This window comes from Hyla sarda, chromosome 1 (assembly GCF_029499605.1).
Source record: "Hyla sarda isolate aHylSar1 chromosome 1, aHylSar1.hap1, whole genome shotgun sequence".
NCBI classification, from domain to species: Eukaryota; Metazoa; Chordata; class Amphibia; order Anura; family Hylidae; genus Hyla; species Hyla sarda.
The window spans coordinates 144,188,811-144,210,488 of NC_079189.1; the positions used below are offsets into that span (position 1 = coordinate 144,188,811).

The following is a 21,678-nucleotide window of genomic DNA, read 5'->3' on the forward strand; positions in this document are numbered from 1 at the left end:
ATGTTAAAGCGTTACATAAAGAAAGTGACCTCTACTAAGCACTAGGGGTACTGAACTATTTAAATGGCTCTTGTATGTTTTCTTTGCCAATGTTTGCAAATTTGCAGATAATCCTAAATTGCAACGGGGGTTGAATTATTTCGATTTCAACTGTACATTTCTTATTTATATCACTTTTTGTGATTTATATCACTTTTTGTGTGTTCTCTTGTGTGTAGGTAGTTTGTTTATAGTCCAATTGTTTGTAAATATGAGAGACAACTAGTTGTGTCTGAATATTCGTCAGAACAATAAATGTGATTATTCCATCTTTTGAGCCAATATACATTTTCAGGAAATTACAACTTCTCAGGTAAAAAATACTATGGAATATGAAATAATTATGTATGTAAATGTTATGTGCACGCGAAAAAAAAAAAAAATAAAATCTAAACCTGGGCCAGGAAGAGCCAAGAAGACAATAAAACACCTTGAATGCATAATATAATGACGCTGTTATGTAAATGAAGGTGACTCCATCAACAGTAATGCTTATTTCATGTAAATTGAATGACACTGTCAAATCCATCCTGCAGCCATAATTCCATCTTCGTGAGAGCTATATGAGACTCCTGCAGAGACTGTTGCTCATCTCAGTTCTCCCTTTATTGTTATCAAGTCTTGTTGGGAATATTTTGATGACCCACTACCTATATGCTTTATGGCCATTATGGAAAACAACCAGAAATATAAACAACTTCTTGAGCTCTTAGCTTCTGATCTTTCATAGAATACAGAAATTTGTGTCCTTTTTATACTTTTTACTAAAAATACAACATGATATAGAGAGAGAATACTGTATATACTTTATATACATATATATATGTCGCTCTTAACTAAAATATAAGAATACATACAGTATGCTTAAAGGGGTACTCCGCCCCTAGACATGTTATTCCCTATCCATAGGATAGGGGATAAGATGTCTGAACGCTGGGGGTCCCGCAACCTCCCTGCTGCAGCCAGTGTTCATTTAGAGCGTCGGGTGCAGCGCCGAAGGCTCGTGACATCACGGCCATGCCCAGCTTGTGATGTCATGGCCACACCCCCTCAATGCAAGTCTATGGGAGGGGGCGTGATGGCCATCACGCCCCCTCCAATAGACTTGCATTGAGGGTGCATGGCCATGACATCACAAGCGGGGTGTGACCGTGAAGTCACGAGCCTCTGCCCCGCATCGCCAGTCATCCGGCACAGAGCAAAGTTCACACAGTGCACCAGATGTCTGGGGTGCCACAGCCCAGTGGCAGGATCCCCACGATCAGACATCTTATCCCCTATCCTTTGCATAGGGGATAAGATGTCTAGGGGCGGAGTACCCCTTTAATGTCAAGACAATGACAGAGTTGTCAAGAACTATCTTTTCATCATGGAAAAAGACCAGTCTAAGAAAATAACTGATATTCTGACACTTAGAATCTGTACCATGAGTGAAATAAATATGTGAATGGGGTTGAGTTCCAGTATTTGCACATTGCATTATAAAGAGGAAAATAACTTTTATAGCTTGCTAGCACTGCAGCCACTTACTCCAGTGTTTTTTTTTTTTGCATTGCACTCCATTAGTAGTATGCATCTAGGTAAAATGAGTCCGATGGCTCAAATTTGCTATTCATACTGTTGTATCACATGAATGATGTATTGGTCAACTGACTCTCCCTAGCCTATGTTTTTACGCAGAAACTTCTGGAAGTGCTGTGTAAAGAGTCCCTAGTTCAGCTTCCTCTCCTAGAAGGGCTAAAGCAACAGCTCCTACCTCTGATTCTGCTAGGAATGCAACTGAGCTTAAAAAGTGTTACTTTCAGGTTGAATCCTGTTCAATATAGAACCTGCTACAAGCAAGTCACTGTTCCAGTCCACACTGTAATGACAGGGTGCTTCAAATCTTTATCTCTAGGAAGCCGTTTCCTCTTAGCTAGAGAAGAACAGCGCTAACCAAAGCTACCTCTCCGTAAGCGACAGATTTGGTGCTAGGAGATTATGATGTCATTAAAAGTTTTCTGCGTATGTCCCATCCAGTATCTTGTAACCAGAGTTTGTGGGTGAAGAAAGTACAAGTATTGCACCACAGAATGCCAACCTGTGTAGATCCAAATCAGTAGAGAATAAGCTAAGTGGACTGTGAATCGTATTTATCATGACTGCATACATATGTGCTAAAATTACCTCAAAGACTCTTCATTTTGAAAATCTGCTTCAAAATCAAAGGGTACTCCGGTGGAAAAGTTAAATAGATTTGTAAATTAGAACAATGTAGAAAAAGACCGCACTCACCCGATTGACGTGCACAGGTTACTTTATTCCGTTGAACATAGAACGTGGAACACAGAAGAACAGGCAGTCGGCAGGAACGCCGGGGAACAAGAGGTGTAGTTACAGCTGTTTCACGGGAGCACAGCCCAAAGTCTGACGAAGCGGGCTGTGCTCCCGTGAAACAGCTGTAACTACACCTCTTGTTCCCCGGCGTTCCTGCCGACTGCCTGTTCTTCTGTGTTCCACGTTCTATGTTCAACGGAATAAAGTAACCTGTGCACGTCGATTGGGTGAGTGCGGTCTTTTTCTACATTGTTCTGATTCTGTCAAGCGATATGTGCATTCTACTCCAGCAACCCGACATAGCACATACTGTTTAGTCTCTGTCCAAGCCTGGTATAGCGGATAACACATCACTCAGTACATTGCCTTCACCTGCACAGCAGTGCCGGACTTGTACTTTGTCTGCTCAAAGATTTGTAAATTACTTCTATTTCAAATTCTTAATCCTTCCAGTACTTATCAGCTGGTGTATGCTCCAGTTGAAGTTGTATTTCTTTCTGGAGTTCTTTTCTGTCTGATCACAGTGCTCTCTGCTGACACCTCTGTCCATGTCAGGAACAGAGTAGGAGAGGTTTGCTATGAGGATTTTCTTGTACTCTGGACAGTTCCTGAACTCCAGAAAGAAATACATCTTTTTCAGGAGCATACAGCAGCTGATAAGTACTGGAAGGATTAAGATTTTTAAATAGAAGTCATTTACAAGTCTGTTTAACTTTCTGGCACCAGTTGATTAAAAAAAATGTGTTTTCCACTGGAGTATCCCTTTAAAGGGCAGTGACTAAATACTCATCAATCTGCACCAAAGACTGTGACATTCCAGCATGCGCCGATACAACTGCCATTTTATTGGAACAGCACAGAGTTTTCAGAAAAGTGTTTTTACAATATCCCAGTGTCCAGAAGTGTACCATATTTTTCGCCGTATAAGACGCACTTTTTCTTCCCCAAAACTGGGGGGAAAAAGTCGGTGCGTCTTATACGGCGAATACACCCCTATCGCGGCGGTCCCTGCAGCCATCAACGGCCGGGACCCGCGGCTAATACAGGACATCACCGATCGCGGTGATGCCCTGTATTAACCCTTCAGACGCGGCGATCAAAGCTGACCGCCGCGTCTGAAGGGAAAGTGACACTAACCCGGCTGTTTGGTCGGGCTGTTCGGGACCGCCGCGATTTCACCGCGGCGGTCTCGAACAGCCCGACTGAATAGCCGGGTTAGTGCTTACAGGACACCGGGAGGGACCTTACCTACCTCCTTGGTGTCTTCTCCGTTCAGGGATCCCCTGTATGGCCGGCGCTCTCCTTCCTCGTCATCACGTCGTCGCGTACGTGCGTCGGCGTGCGTAACGACGTGATGGCGGCGACGGAGAGCGAGGATACCCGGCCGGCAGCAGAGACGTTCCGGAGCGACGGGGACACGGCAACAGCGATGGAGCGACATCCAGGGCAGCGGTGACGGGTCCGGAGCGGCGGGGACACGTGAGTATTACCTCCTCCTGCAGTGGTCTTCAATCTGCGGACCTCCAGATGTTGCAAAACTACAACTCCCAGCATGCCCGGACAGCCAACGGCTGTCCGGGCATGCTGGGAGTTGTAGTTTTGCAACATCTGGAGGTCCGCAGGTTGAAGACCACTATTGGGTTAAAAATCTTTATTTTTTTTGATTTTGTCCCTAAAAATTGGGTGCGTCTTATACGCCGGTGCGTCCTATAGGACGAAAAATACGGTAATTCCTTACTTTGCACTATGGGGACAGCTTATTTAGCATTAGACACAAAGACGAACATCAGATTAGCCACACCACTCTGCCATGTGACATATCTGAAGAACTACTACTGCCAGTTAGCCTGTACTGTAACATTCATTATCCCTGTGGAATGATTGATCTCCACTATTGGTTCCCTGTTCTATGATAGTTATATGCGTCCATAGGGATCTAACTATTTACTACAAATTATTGTTTTGACGGAGAGAATAAAAAAAAACACAATTTTTACTGATATATGTTGTGATATTAAGTTTATGTTATTGAGATATTTTTAGTACCATATTTGTGTTTCACTATTCTGTTAAAATATTAGATTATTATTTTATTATCTAATCTATATTTTTCACTTTTAAGTTTTGTTTCTCATTCACATTTATACTCATACATTAAACAGACATTAAGATGGCAGTAAAGATAACACCTTACAATGGCTCCACCTTCAGGATATGAAGAGTAGACTGTATGATACAAATGTACAGTATGTAGCTATGTGACTATTTCTACAGTACATAGTAACACTTAGCTAACAAGCAAACTTTGGAAACTAGACAGCAAACCAAACCAGAAGCATATGAAATGGAGTAAACTTACTTTTTTTCACATACAAGCAGTGTGTAATGCATTTCAAAAAGGCATACTAGTGTGGTGTCCCAGGACAGCAGTTCCTGAAGCTACCCACAAGAGAGTTGTTTGGCAGATGAGATGCTAGGTTTGCTGGACATATGTACTGTATATTTCTGTTACTGGAGAATCTTCTTTATGTGTTTCTGGGCATTGCACCAAAAGGTTATGCACTGAGGTAACTGGAATGCAGAGGGTTAATATTTCTCACATGTCTTTTACTTAAAGGTATACTCTGGTGGAAATCAATTTTTTTCAAATCAACTGGTGCAAGAAAGTTAGTAAATGATTTCTACAGATTTGTAAATTACTTCTATTTAAAAATCTTAATCCTTCCAGTACTTATTAGCTGCTGTATGCTCCACAGAAAGTTGTGTTGATCAATTCAGTCCGTGTCAGGAACTGTCCAGAGCAGCAGAAATTTGCTATGGGGATTTGCTCCTACTCTGGACAGTTCTTGACATGGACAGAGGTGTCAGCAGAGAGCACTGTGGTCAGACAGAAAAGAACAACTCAACTTTCTCTGGAGCATACAGCATTTTTTCCCACCAGAGTACCCCTTTAAATTCATCCACCATGTGATATATACCACAGTGGGTACTACACTCAGCATTACCCATGCAGCATCCCCAGCCTCATATTCACAGACCCCTCAGCCTGATTAATGCCCATTGCCCTTGTATATACACCCTCTGAATCTAGAATTCACATTCCCTTTTTTTAAAATAAACCTTCTGCCCACCTGACTATCCAGAGGAAAGTGCAGATAGGGATTTTGGTTGGTCCACCATGTGATATATCTAGGGGGGGGGGGCATGGCAACATAATAAAAACAGTGCAAGATTCATGACATCAGAGGCTACACAATGATATAAAAATAGGAACTCTTGAAATGGGCAGTAAGTTATAAAATATTTCCCCTAAAGCCTAGGAAATCCACTATGAGCTGGACTCCATTTTAGATGTTAGTCTTAAAGTGGTAGTCTGATAAGATGTCTGATCGCGGTCGTCCTGCTGCTGGGGACCCCTGCGATCTTGGCTGCGGCACCCCAGACATCCAGTGCATGAAGAGAACTTTGCTCCGTGCCGGATGACTGGCGATGTGGGGCAGAGGCTTGTGATGTCACGGCCATGCCCCGCTCGTGCCGTCATGGCCACGACCCCCCAATGCAAGTCTATGGGAGGGGGCATGATGGCCATCACGCCCCCTCCCATAGACTTGCAATGAGGGGGCATCGCCTTGACATCACAAGTGAGGCGTGGCCGTGACATCAAAAGGGCCTCCAGTGCAGCACCCGACACTCTAAACGAATGCCGGGTGCAGCAGGGAGATTGTGGGGGTCCCCAGCGGTGGGACCCCAGTGATCATACATCTTTTCCCCTATCCTTCGGATAGGGGATAAGATGTCTAGGGGCGCAGTACCCCTTTAAGGGAAAGTGTGCTAGCGTGAGGTCCACAGATTTTATTACGAGGTAATGGCATCTTAATAAATCTGCCATAGATATCAACTATAAATTATGCCAGTTTCTGGTGTAAATTGTAGCAAATGTGTATGGACAACAAAGGCAATCCCCATTTTGCATCAAGCCCAGTCCACTTTAAAGAGAAATGGCAAGTGTGGTGCAAAACTGCTGAAAAGTCACAAATGTATGCACATTTGAGCTTTGTACAAAAATTAACTACTTTTTTTTACACCAGAAAACTGGCATGCGTTGTTTGTTAGAAAGTTAAAGACATTTTCATGATTGAGCCGATTTTGTATAAAAACATAAATCCCCTTTAAAGGAGTAGTTCACATCTCAGGGATGTACGGGTAGGAATGGTCCTTGTATTCGAGAGGTGTGGATATGCCACAAATGTTTGACCTAGGAAACCCCTTTCAGTCGTTTGCCTGTCATCACTACATTTGTTGTAACCATACTTGTATAACTCACCACTAAAACTTCAGTGTGTATTTCTGAATGTCTTAGACCTGTCACAACACTTTGTATTGCTGAGAGGTCAACAGTTATACACGAAAACTTGAAAGATTTCTCCAGTTGAATAATTCCCCAGACATCTTTGAGTCATCATTCAGTAGACAGAAAGAAGTTTTACCATAAAGAGGAGATACACAGAATTAAATGTAAATCACCAAGATAAAGGTTACAGTGCTGACTTATTCTACACATGGATCCTTGGATATGGCTCGGCAGCCATCTCTCCTTTCAGCATGCTTGAAAGATTTCTCAAAATAATTCTTTAAGTCAGCGAGTAAGTAAAAGGAAAGAAAACCAAGAAAAGAAACTGCAAAACATTAATGTAAATCCCAAACATTAGGGTTACAGCACTGAATAATTCAACAAATGATTCCTCTGAAATGGTCCAGCAACATGACATGGAGCCATCTTAACCAGTCAATGTAACAGGTACAATATGTACATCTTACTTTTAACAAGAAAATTTACTTATTGTAGGTAAATGTGTTTATAATGGTACTTTCAACTCTACTATGTGGCCTATTTTAAGGAAGAATTATATACTAAATGTGGACACTCGGGCCAGCAGTATATAGAGTTACATAAAATTTAGTGTAAGTAGTGTAAATGCATGCCTGGACTTAGTGAGTCTCTGTAACTAGCTTAGATAAGAGAGAGGGCTTCATAGCAAACTGGTCTCCTCATTATAATGCCAGACTTTGTCACCAGGGCCATACTTGTAACTAGGCACCCAAGGGCCTGTGCCTAGGGAAGCAATTTTGATGTGGTAACACTTCAGTGAGTAAACATAATGATATATACTTTTCATCTAGCTACTGCCGCCGTGTTGTTACCTTTGGTTAAATCCACATGGGTCAGAACTAGGGATGAGCTAATCGAATCTGACGAATCCGAATTCGTTACGAATTTCAGGAAAAATCCGATTCACAATGAATGCGAATATCGCCGCGATTCGATCGTGCAAATCGCTTATTTAAACTCAATTTTGTGCGGTCCAGTGCATCTAAAATGTCGGATCCACATGTGAGGATATGGGGCAAGAAATCATGGCAAGGCGGGAACAAGGGTAGGCGGGATGACCCTGAATCACATGCAGCATGCAGCCTATCAGCAGCCAGCCACCCCTGTGATGTCACAGCCCTATATAATTGGCAGCCCTCTTGCGGCCAGTCACATCAGCGTTCTGTTGCAGAGAGAGGGACAGAGAGCAGTGTGTGTTGCACAGAAAAGCATTTTTACAGCAGCGATTCACCTCAAGCCCAAATCCAGCCTCGAAGCACTGATAGGGAAGGGAATGATATTGAGAGATAATGTAATTTTGGGTGTAATACACAGCGACTGTGTGCTGCAGCACCTGTGTGTACTGCTGGTGTTGTACACAAATATTGTTTTAAGCGTACTGGAGCGCATTGTCCTCCCCTCATAAGTGCATACCACATATGTACATCTAAGTGGTGTACTATTTTGTTCCTGTTAAAGTCTTAAGGGCCTGGATACTGTGGAAGGCCAGCCAAAAGTACACACTGGCTGGTGTTTTACACAAATACTGTTTTAAGCGTACTGGAGCACATTGTCCTCCCCTCATAAGTGCCTACCACATACGTACATCTAAGTGGTGTACTATTTTGTTCCTGTTAAAGTCTTAAGGGCCTAGATACTGTGAGAGGCCAGGCAATGGTACACACTGGCTGGTGTTGTTCACAAATACTGTTTTAAGTGTACTTTAGCACATTGTACTCCCCTCATAAGTACATGCCACATACGTACATCTAAGTGGTGTACTATTTTGTTCCTGTTAAATACTTAAGGGATACTGTGAAAGGCCAGGCAAAAGTACACACCTGCTGGTGTTGTGCACAAATACTGTTTTAAGCATAGTGGAGCGTATTGTACTCCCCTCATATACACACTAAGTATGTCAGGAAGAGAAGTGCCAGGATGTGCACAGAGGAGTGGCAGAGGCCTAAATTCATCAGGCAGAGGTTGCAGCAGACTAGGGGCGAGTGGCCTGAACTCCCGGTATCAGCTAGCGGTCGTGTCTCAACCAGCATCCCATCTGCCATCATCGATTGGTTAACACGGTCATCCACTTCATCCCAAGTGACATCTGACACCCCCAGTCAAAAATCGGTGGGTACCTCAGACACAACCCTCAGTTGGCATGGCCCGGGAGAAGTCCCTGTCCTCCCATTGCCTCAGTCTTATGCTGTTCGCTCCCCCACAGAAGTATCCTATGCTGTGGGTTCAGCTCCACTATTTAGTGAAGATGATCTAGAGGACAGTCAGCAGCTACTGCTCGGCCAAGAAGTGGAGGAGAAATCCGCCGCTTCCTCTGCTTGGCGGGCAAGTAGTGATGAGGAGAGTGGCGTGGGAGGTGGTGTTGCAAGCGTTCAGGTTCCTGAAGCAGACACTATTGAGGAACCTGAGGAGGACATCAGTGACGCGCAGACACAACTTGATGATGATGAAGCCGATCACACTTGGGAGCCGGGTGCAGAAGGAGCTTCATCATTATCAGGAGAAGAAGGTTGCAGGTTGCCCATGAGGCAGCAGCTAAGCCAGCAAGGTGGTAGCATGGTTGGCAGTCAGCATGGTGACAGAAGTGGAAAGTCTGGAGCCAAGTGTGCCTGGGGTAGACCATCTGCCTCTCGGCAGCCTACCTTCCCGGGAGGTAGTGAAACAGGGGTTCCTGGAGTTGGCGGCAGTAGCAGTCAACCAGTGCGGACTGTTGGTGGGAAAATTAGCTGCTCGGCAGTGTGGCAGTTTTTCATCAAGCATTCGGAGGCGGTTAACATGGCCACATGCACGATGTGTTGGCAGAAGGTGAAGCCTGGCCAGGGTCCCAATGTTGGCACCACGGCCCTGTGTCAACATATGCAGCGTCGCCATAAAGCGGCCTGGGAGAACCGTGGCTACAATGTGGTGGTCCAGCCTGCTGCATCACCCAGTGGCACGCCGCACCCTGTTTCAGCCAGTAAAGGCTCCACCACCTCAGCTGAAGGAAGCTGTGTGTCATACCCATCTTCTGTAGATCCAGATGCTCCTGCTCCTCCTTCTTCGAGTCAGTCGTTCCACCAGCAATCAATTGGTGAAGCCATGTCCAAGAGACAACAGTATGTGCCCACTTATCCAAAGGCACAGAAGCTGAATGTACTCTTGTCCAAGTTGCGGGTGCTGCAGTTCCTCCCTTTTCAAGTGGTGGACTCTGCCCCTTTCAGAGAACTGATGGCTTATGCTGAACCGAGGTGGAGAGTCTCAAGCCGTCATTTCTTTGTGAAGAAGGCAGTACCAGTCCTGCACAATTATGTGGAACAGAAGGTGGGCCAGTCCTAGAGCCTGTCGGTGTGTGCCATAGTGCATTGCAGCGCCGACGTGTGGAGCTATAACTACGGTCAGGGACAATACATGTCCTTTACGGCCCACTGGGTGAAAGTGGTTCCTGCACAGCCACAACAACAACTTGGACAGGTCACGCCGCTTCTGTCTCCACGCTCTCAGGCATGGACAAGTCTCTGTGCCCCTACAGCATACCATGTGTGCAGAGAACAGCGGTATCACGCTGTTCTTCAAGTGGTTTGCCATGGTGAACAGATTCTCATAGGGGATGAACTGTTAAAAGTAATTCATGAATCAATCGAATCATGGCTTACTCCACAAAAGCTGGAAATGGGAACCATGGTGACCGACAACGGGAAGAACATCTAGTCTGCGCTGCGACAAGGAAGCCTGAGCCACGGATCCATATATTTTATCCTAAGCATATTATTAAAAGTTAATATCCTTCATACATTCTTGTGCACACTAACACTTTTACAAAAGAGACAAATAGAAAGTGACAGTGCTCAAAGTTAAAATGGATAAGACCCAGTATCCATTTTAACTTTGAGCACCGTCACTTTCTATTTATCTATTTTAGTATTTTTTACACCTAGGGTATAGGTGTTTAGATGACTAATTGCTCAGTTCAAGGTGGTTTGAAGATAGGTGAGCACTTTCAACTCTTTTTTTACTTTTACAAAAGAGACTTTTTTTTCTGCCTACCAGCCTCAGCTACTATTCTGATCCTGCCACCCGCCTGATGCCACAGATTTGATGCCACATTTTCCTTTTTTCACCCACCTTCATCACCGGGTACGGATATTGCCACCCACCGCACCACTCTGTCACCGGGTCACTTTCAGGACTCCTGATGCTGCTGCCACCTCCAGGCTGTCTCATTCTCCCACTATATGTTCTCCTCATGCTGATGCCAGCTCCAAGCTGTCTCATACTGCCACCGTATGTTCTCCTCATGCTTCAGCCACCTCCAGGCTGTGTTATTTAGCCACTATATGTTCTCCTCATGCTGCCGCCAACTCCAGGTTGTGTCATTAAGCCACTATATGGTTTCCTCATGCTGCTGACAACTCCAGACTGTGTCATTCAGCCACTATATGGTCTCCTCATGCTGCCACCAACTCCAGGCTGTGTCATTCAGCCACTATATGTTCTCCTCATGCTGCCGCCACCTCCACACTGTGTCATTAAGCCACTATGGTCTCCTCATGCTGCCGCCACCTCCATGCTGTGTCATTCAGCCACTATATGGTCTCCCCATGCAACTGCAAACTCCAGGCTGTGCCATTCAGCCACTATATGTTCTCCTCATGCTGCTGTAAACTCCAGGCTGTGTCATTCAGCCACTATATGCTGCCGCCAACTCCAGGCTGTGTCATTGAGCCACTATGTGGTCTCCTCATGCTGCCGCCAACTCCAGGCTGTGCCATTTAGCCACTATATGTTCTCCTCATGCTGCCTCCACCTCCATGCTGTGTCATTCAGCCACTATATGGTCTCCTCATACTGATGACACTTCCAGGCTCTGTCATTGTGCTGCTCTGCAACAGTGATTCTAATTATCTGCATGTCATACTGAATAACAGTATTATTTCACTAACCCAGCACACACCCTATGCGTGTTACAGCAAGACAAAGTTTTCTACACCCCAATTGAGGCTCTCTGTAGGCCAGAAATAGCCATCTTAATATCGATTCACCGCAAATAAATTCGGACCGAAACAAATATTTTGGGAAAATTTTTTGGCGAATCGGCCAAATTGAATTTTTCTAAAATTCGCTCATATCTAGTCAGAACAACTGTAAAATGTACCTGCAGATTTGCAGCCGCTTCTTATGTTGTGGATTTGTCATTTTTTTTCACCACTTTATGTGTACAGAGTAGAGATCCACTGGGGATCGGCAACAAAATCCACATGCAACACATGCAGTTGTTACTGTGTATTTGTGACAGATCTGCATGAAGCAATTCCAGCGCATATCGAACCCTTAAAGGAGTACTATGATAAGCAAATAAATATCACCATAGAATAGGGTCCGTAAATACCTTTAAATAGAGGTGGTGATCTCCAGGATCGGTCCAGCGGTTCTCCAGCTACAGCCCCCGGTAATTTTGCATACTTCCGGGTACTGTACGTCTGAAACTGACGTCATAATTGACGTTACCCATCATTCCTAGCGCATATGATTCTGGTCACAATAACTCCCTCCGTCTTTCTCCCCACCCCTAATATTATTCTTCACTGCCTCGTATTTGCCTCCCCCTGTCTCTAGCCACCACCCAGAGCCACTACGCCATCTCCTCCCCCCCCCTACATCCTCCAATCAAGCTGAGATTGCGCTGCATATTGGCGTAGGTTGCTTTGTGAATATAACAGATAGTTACGGCGGCGTAACTATCTGTTATATTACTGGTGGAATAAGATCACATGTCCGGTCCTTGTATGCTGGTGAATGCGCATGCGCGCGACTCGCCGGATGATAGGAGGGAGGTTAGAGAGGCGTTTACTCAGCCCAGCGAATGCCGGCTGAGTAAGCGAACAGCGTTATGAATATTCAACTTGGGGCGTAACATGGACGCACTGTCTGGGGAGGGCTGACAGAGGGGAGGAACGGAGAAACGATGACATTTCGTTGCAGACATGGCCGCTGACGCGCACATACTGATGAACGACAGTCATAATGCTGTGAGGGAGGCTGCACTTACGGATTCGCTGTAAAACAACGATGCGTACACAGAAGGCAATGGAGGTAATTGGGAGTATTATATAACTTTGTAAATCAGAGCTAATGGCGTTAAAAAGATTTAGTTTAGAGTACTCCTTTAATGGGGTATATTTAGTCCAAGTGCCACAAAAGTGCAGAGGGACACAAAAATGGCTTGCCAATTCCTTTTCATCTTATTCATCTGTAAACCAAAGTCCTGCACATGTTCTCACCACCTAATAACACGGGAGATTTCACCAACAAGGGCCTGACCCGAAGAAACCCATGGAAATCATATGTTGATAGCTTTCTTATGGGAAGGTCATGTGCTCATCTCAGGAGAGAAACGGGATGGTGGCAGCACTGCTCCATGAATCAAGAAGTGTGTGTGCCTCTTGTGCAATGCTATACCATCTCTCATCGTGTTGTCTGCTTGTCACAGTACCCATGATTGCTGTGATCCCAGCACTGGGCTATCTGCTGTGTATTAACATTCATACATACAGTAAGCTGTCTGTTTCCCTGTACTGGGTGAAGGTAATCATGTTGAGAGATCAGAAAATTACATAATGGCCCTAAAGGGGAATAGTAGATGTTTGTATTACTCTAAACATACTGCAAGGTCAATCTAGCTTTCCATGTACATAACAGAATTATTCTTGCAACTTTTATTTTTTTATTTTGTTTTATTTAACTTTTACATTTTTTTTTTATGGAACCTTTACAATAGTTGCTTTGGACAAGTCCATTTTCACAAATGGTTTGAATTGTGATCACCAGGGTTGTCTGTTGCCTGTAACTTTGCAGACAGTCTGCAAAAAAGGTGTTTCCTTTGGCTTGCTTATTAGAGGGGGCGCTCATTATACTGACAGTTTTTTTCCTGTATGGAGGAAAGCCAATTTGGCCAAAAACTTGACTTGCATATTGGAAACAAGGGACCTCTGAGCCTGACATATGTTGTAGAGGGCAGAGAACGGGAGGAAAAAAAAGTAGAGGGAGGACTATTTGATCCATCCAGTTCTCTCTCCCCAGTTAGGTGGCTCCCCATGAGTGTCCATAGCTTTTCTTGCCAGCCTTGGCCATATGTAAAGACATAGCAGTATACTATGTTTTGGTGTGGATGCTTTCCAGTGAAAGTGTTTTCTGTACTAGAAGGAGAATACAGGGATAGCAAGTAGCCTTTTTCAACACTCCTGTTTTCTGCTGCTGGCTGTTGTCAGTGGTTGGTAAATGGATGTAAGCATGAGGGGTGGCAGGTAAAAGAACAGTGAATAATTCTCCTTACATTCCTGTTGGATTTAATTAATTCAGATGAACATTTATTGTATAAATCATTAGCAATGCATATCCATGGACCTATGTGAAATATTGAAGGTCATCTGGTTCTCTATGTTTTACTGATTATAGGGGATGGATAGGATTTGTAGGTAATAGACTGTCAGCTTCAGGCAAAATTGACACCCTAATCTAGGATCAGAGAGCAATGTTTGTTACAGTTTTATATAATAAATAAATTAAACTGTTACACTGATCAAGGTCATTCTATATTTATAAAGGGATAAAAAGTTTGTTTCTCCTTTTTACTTCCCTAGCTTAGTTATATGTAAAGTTCTGGCAGCTTTTGACTACCATTAGTAGTAAGGTCATGCTAAATATGAATTTATATAGCAACTGTTGAATTTGTGAGGACAGTAACACTTCAGGAACTTCATATGTGTCCTCACAATGGAAAGCTGCTAAAGGTGTCTGTGCCTACCGAACTGACATAGTTAATTTAAATAGGTTGCCATAAAATTTTGGTGTAAGGGCCCAGGCTTGCATTAAAATGAAAAGAAATATGTTGTCATCACCCCAATCGGCCACCGCATAGATCCTGATGGTGCACAGTACTGGCTGAGCAGCACTTCCTGCCTTTGCCTCGACACATATGAAGTGCACACTCAGCAGGTTACTGGCCATAATGGTGACCCTTAGCCCAACTATGCAGGATCAAAACTTTTGCAAATCTTCATATAAAAATTTTGAAGGCACAGGGACAAGTAGTGAAGCTGTACAGCATGAGGAACAGATGAAAGAAGAGCACACCAACCCCCATTTCATACAATTCCTGCATGACTTAGAAAAGAGGTAGAATTTTCTTAGGTGCAAAAAAAAAACTGAATGTTATGCTGGAGTATGTTTTCCAGTGTGAGCGCAATCTGAAATCTCTGTTCTCCCAATAAATTAATGTTGAAGAAAATGTAGGATGTAAAAATTAGGAAAGTTTTAATCTACACTTTAATCTACACTATAAATATGTTGTGGAATTGTGCTGCAAACTAAGAATTCTTATATGTAAGACTTTTGTTAACACCGACATTTATTGCCTGTCCATAAATATCCATATTCAGTCAAATCCAGTATAGATAGGGCTGCAGTTAGTTAGGACTCCATTTTAGACAGAAGCAATGACAATTGTGTAAAAAGATCCTAAAGTGGCCCATGCACTTGAGCTACATGTTACCCAAACCCATGTAGTCTTGTCATGAAAGGGGCAAAGGGAGCAAGGGGTTAGAGAGCTGTCCCTAAAATCGATGAGCCTTACTATTGCCCATCCACCCTAAGCGACGGATTGACAACTACGAAGACAGTCCCTATACTGCGCTAAAGTGCATGGACGTCAATACAAACAAAACAGATGAAACAGTACATGTCGGGGAACAAGTCAGGAACATAATGGGAATACAACAAAGCAACAAACAGACATATCAAGACAGGATATGGCATACTAACATACAGTTCAGAAACTGGGATAAAGATTAATGGTAGATATGATAAAATGAACAAGACTAGATATGAGGATAAGTATACAGCATACAAAACCAGGAGATGCAGGGGATGAACAGATTAACTGATTGTCAGTACACTAAACAGGTCAAGAAATCAAAAGCACTGTTCACACCACTAGACTCAGAACAAGAAACACACTGGACACCCAACTTCAAAAAGGACACCCAACTTCAATAAATACTCTAAATGTACTCCTTGCTAGCGGCACACTCAACAGTGTGGAACAAATTCCAGCCGAGGAGGAAATTTTAATAAAAATACATGAAACACTGGCAACATTTTTTGCACTTTATATGACACAGAGCTTAGGACAGTTTGTGTTAATAACATATAATAACATTCACAAGTTTAGAGAAAGTAGGTGGGCTTGACTATTAGTTATAGCTTCGGTACTTGGTATTGTGCAATACAGCAGCATGGTGCTCCCTAAATATTATTCATATTTATAAATATATATATATATATATATATATATACATATATATATATATATATATATATATATATATATATATATGCCTCTCTGTTTTTGCTTGGCCTGATTTGGGGTCTTCATACATCCAGAATTTGAGAGCTGTTTTTATTATGATTGTTAATAAAGTATATATCTTTTTATTCATTTAAAGGGGTATTCCAGGCAAAAACTTTCTTTTATATATCAACTGGCTCCGGAAAGTTAAACAGATTTGTAAATTACTCCTATTAAAAAATCTTAATCATTCCAATAGTTATTAGCTTCTGAAGTTTTCTGTCTAACTGCTCAATGATGATGTCACGTCCCGGGAGCTGTGCATAATGGGAGAATATCCCCATAGGAACTGCACAGCTCCCGGGACGTGAGTCATCAGAAAGCAGTTAGACAGAAAACAGCAACTCAACTTCAGAAGCTAATAACTATTGGAAGGATTAAGATTTTTTTAATAGAAGTAATTTACAAATCTGTTTAACTTTCCGGAGCCAGTTGATATATAAAAAAAAGTTTTGGCCTGGAATACCCCTTTAAGCACTGTGGTGTGAACTTAGTTTTTTCTATTGTATACTATGTCAGTGTTTGAGTTACTGCTTTATATGGTAGGTTCAGTAGAGACACAATGGAGCCATGATAGCAATTGGCGGTACAAGTTGTCAAAGGGGATTCCTTGTTTTTGTGTTCCTAATAACTATCATAGTGAATGACATAAAAATATTAAAGGAGTAGTGCAGTGAAATATAACTTATCCTCTATCCAAACGATAAGGGATAAGTTATATCCAAAGAATAGGGGATAAGTTATAGATTGCGGGGTCCAACCGCTGGGATCCCCATGATCAACTGAACGGGTCCTCGGCAGTATGCCGGAAGCGGCCGTTGTGACCCCCACAGGAAGCTGCGGCAAACACACTCTATGGGATACATGGAGGGGGCGTTTCAGCACACCCCCTTCCAGCAGACTGCTGGGGCCCCGTTCAGGAGATCACAGGGGATCCCAGTGGTCGGACCCCCACGATCTATAACTTATCCCCTATATAGTAAGTGGTTATATTTCACTACAGAACTCCTTTAACATAATGTAACAATATATATGCTATGGAATTTAATAGTAGACACCATAGCTATCATAATAATATCAAAATAATTATATACTGTGTAACTAATTCTATACCTTAAGGGAAATAGAAGATTAATGTGTGATAATAAGGTAAATAAAGTGCTTAAGTGAAGATATAACCTTTGATAAAGTGTCAAGACATGTCAAAAGGTTTGAACGCAGTGGGTCTCAGTCCTAAATCCAGCTATGACCATGAGTAATTAGCCAGTAAAGTGCACTGCAGTGCTATTCAGTCCCTGGTTGCTCCGTCTGACTTGTTCTCCCACAGCTGGGGGGTGAAGAGTGCACTGCCAGGCACTTCACCAGCTTATAACTTGCAATCACAGCGGGTCTCAGGACTGAGACCGCTGTCATATAAACTTATGACATGTAGATAACATGTCAAAAGGTTTTTCAAATGGCAATTTATCTTTATGTCACGTAGACGTAGAGCAATCCGTTTGGGATATAATGCATGTGAGAAATGTTTACATGATTTAGCCATATTAACCCCTACAGTACATGCATTGATTTGGATGACCTACAGCTGATGTCTCCATAATCTGACTATATTTCAGGTGCTTGACGCTTTACACAAATGTTTTCCTGTGGTTGAGCCTACCAGTACCAGTGATTGGTGGAAGTGTCAAATCCTCTAAGCTTCTTTATTTGTGAAGCAGGTGCACACTGACATGGCTTCCTGCATAATTACATAGTCCTACAAAGAATCCATAGCAACACAAGGTTCAGTGTAAACATATGCAAATAGGCATGTTTAGTAGGCTAGAGGGTTTCTGTCAATTCCTACCTATCTCATTTGTGCAGCAGATATGAAGTAAACAAAAAGAAATGGTGTATTATGTCAGCCTCCTGGGAAGCTGCAGGATCTTGAAAGACTGAAAAATTGTTTAGTACATCATATTATACTTCCAAAGTCATAATTACTTATATGTCTGTACAGCTCCCGCTCTAAGAGTTCACGTTTGGAATAGGAAATAGCATTACAATGCTATTATTTGAATCATTCTATCTTGCAAAGGGAGCAATTAAAGGAGAAATCCAGGATTTTTTTTCTTCAGCCTTTTGAGCCCATGATGCCAAGTTATAATACATTGTAATATGATTCTATTACCTCTGTGCACTGCTTTGTCCTGTTTTTATACACAGGGCCCACACCCAGAAGTGCTGTAGTACAAGTTTTTTTCATTTCTGACGTTTCCCATTACAATATGTCATAAGTCACATGGTCTCCATGTGGTGTGGCTATGCTTCTATGAGTGGGTGGATAGCAGGGTTAAAGAGACTTACTGTAGTAATACTATTATCCCACCCACTGCAGCATAGTCACACCTCCTGGAGACCATGTGACTTATGACATATTGTCTCTGGCCTAATATAATGCTGGAAAAGGTCAGACAACAGTAAAATAAAAAGACTTGAACTACAGCAGTTTTGGCTGTGGCTCCTGTAATAGAAGCATATTACACAGAGAAAATAAAAAAAAAACTGGAACACCCCTTTAAGGGGATTGATGCATTAGGGAACTGCTTAAAACGGTATTCCAGGATTTTTTTTTTATTTGACTATGCTACAGTCACTGTAAAGTTAGTGTAGTTCATAATATAGTGTCTGTACCTGTGTGTGACGGTGGTCTAACAATTCTGTGATTTTCACCCCAATATTTATTTTTACCAGCATACAAAATTACTCAGGTCTCAGGTTTTCCCAGGTTGCAGTGCGGCAGAGACATGATATCACTAGTCAGGTGTGCAAAGGAAGCCTGTCCTGGAGAGAGATCATTCTGCAACTAATTGTATTTTTGCAATAGCTGGAGGCAACCTGGTTAAAAAACACTGGTCATTTGAATGGAATGCAGCTCATATGTGTTTCAATGGGTGGGTGGTTGATGTGTGGGAGGGAGGAAAGTGGCCTCACACTTACAAACAAGGAACTAGGGGATTTGTAGTTTGAGAGAACAAACTCCAACAGGAAATACCCAGTTCATAAAAACACAGCATTATGGTAATCTCACAACATAGCCATTTCGCTCCAAGACCAGTGCGGATCCTTCCTAAGCATGTCCATTACTGTCTGGCAGGTACATACTAAAATCACCTTATGATATAAATGCAATCAGCAGCATGCAAACAATAGTGCCTATGCTATATAATTAGGATATCATAGATCTCTAAAAAGTAATGGCACTAAAGTGACTGCGGCTTCATATATGATCTCAATACAGTTAGTTATACCACAAATACAAAAGGAGTCATTTAGGTAGAATATAAAATATAAAATTTTATTAATTATATTAAAAACATGTAATTCATAAAACATAGGGGAAGGGGAGGATTACAACTACTGGGGGAGACTAGACAAAAGGGGCGACACTACCTGCTTGCGCATAATACATTAACACAAAAATATAAGGTGCATCACTGGTAGACAAATATAAGGTGCATAATAAGGGATATTACAGCTTCCATAGAGTGCATAATCATGTCTGAAAACCAGCATACATACCAAGAAACTATAGAAAAACAATGCAGCAGCAGACCCAAGCAGGAGTGACGCCACCCCAACGATCGTTTCGGCGATACCTTCGTCCGGTATCGCCGAAACGATCGTTGGGGTGGCGTCACTCCTGCTTGGGTCTGCTGCTGCATTGTTTTTCTATAGTTTCTTGGTATGTATGCTAGTTTTCAGACATGATTATGCACTCTATGGAAGCTGTATTAGCCCCTATTATGCACCTTGCATTTGTCTACCAGTGATGCACCTTATATTTTTGTGTTAATGTATTATGCGCAAGCAGGTAGTGTCGCCCCTTTTGTCTAGTCTCTCCCAGTAGTTGTAATCCTCCCCTTCCCCTATGTTTTATGAATTACATGTTTTTAATATAATTAATAAAATTTTATATTTTATATTCTACCTAAATGACTCCTTTTGTATTTGTGATATAAAATCACCTTATGGTGGATAACCCTGTTAAAATGAAATTCCCATATATAACGGTTAAAATACTAGTTCTACTCTGGGTCACTTTTAACCAGAGGTTAGTGAAAATACAGATTGGTTTGGCCGAATCTGAATCTAACAGCTTGGCTGTTGATTAGTCTGGTCTGGCCAAATTAGTTCCACTTGCAAAGTGCTTTAGTTCCCTAGAAAAGATGGACACAGTTCTAGGAGACCTCAGACTGTCAATGTAGGCTTCTCTGAGAAACAAAAGTACTTATAAGGCTGAACTTATTTGGCCAGACTAAACTAATCGTCATCAAATCCATCGGCCAAGGTTATTGTAGTTTAAACAGGTATCCCAGTGTCTGCTTGAAGAAAAGAAAAAAAAAAAAAGCAATATGTTGATGGGGGGGGGGGGGGGAATAGACAAAGACAAAAAAATTAAAATATTTATCTATCCAAGGTGCCCTGCTTGTCCCTAACAGCTCCATTTACCTCTGTCATGTCCCACAATCTTCTTTCTTTTCCTGCTTCTGAGAAGAGCGCTCGGAGTGGGACCAACAGAGAATCTGGGATAGGTAAATATTGCTTTTTCGATTTTCCCCAGCAGTATATATATTTTTTTTTTAGCAAACACTGGAATACTCCTTTAACTCACCTCTACTTTTAACCTAATAATAAGGAACTGCATCATTAGTAATTTCCTAATATGAATCTTTTACCAAAATCGCAAAGTTAGACACAGACAGCAGCCCTGTACAGTACATGTTCAAGTACAGGTAGCCCTATTTAGCTTGCAAACAATCTAATTTTTAGTAACAACCCACCTTATCTGCAGGATAAGGGCTCAAATATGCCAAATTGTTCCTTTCAGTAGGAGCATTTTAAGTAACTAAAGGTAGTGTTCAATGGTCAATGTGGTTTCAAACTTCCCTCCATGTGATAACCTATGTGATTAATTTACCATAAATCACTAATCACTCAGAAAAACAGCTCTACAACCTTGGCCACTAGGTGTCTCCCTTCTGTCTGCTAGATCAGGATGGGACACAGGAAGTGGGGGGAAGGGCTTAGCATGTGCAATGTGCAGCACAGTGTCGTATTTACAGCTCATGTTGCCCAAGGCACTCAGTATGAATACACCCCATCAGGTTGATTGTACAAGTGTTTTCATGCAGAGCTCTCACAACTATGCAGAAGAAGCATGCGTGTGGATATTGTTGCAGATTCACAGTGGATCTCACCTCCATAGCACAAGGAAGCTGACTGGTTCCCTTTAAAGTCAAACACTCTTCCTTTTCTATTTGCAAATAAGGAACTGCCAGAATACATGTGATAATGAGAATGAGAGGTATCAGTAAGGGGATTTAAAAAACTTACCACTCTCTAAATTAATCCCCCCCCCCCCATTTCATGTTTAAATGGAGCTGCAAAAAGGTAGTGACTATATCTGTTCCACAATTGCAGCAGGCCTTAGAGTGGACAACTTGTAGCTTCTCTTGCATCACCCATGTAAAACAATATTTAAATGAGGTGGCACATCACTACTGACCGGTTC

The 21,678-nt window shown here is 42.4% G+C and overlaps 1 protein-coding gene across 3 annotated transcripts in view; it reads right to left on the reverse strand.

The window, feature by feature from the left end:
* The window catches only part of FHIP1A (FHF complex subunit HOOK interacting protein 1A), a 260,100-nt gene that overhangs the window by 102,279 nt on the left and 136,143 nt on the right, over positions 1–21,678 (reverse strand). The gene's annotated exons all lie outside the window — the stretch shown is intronic.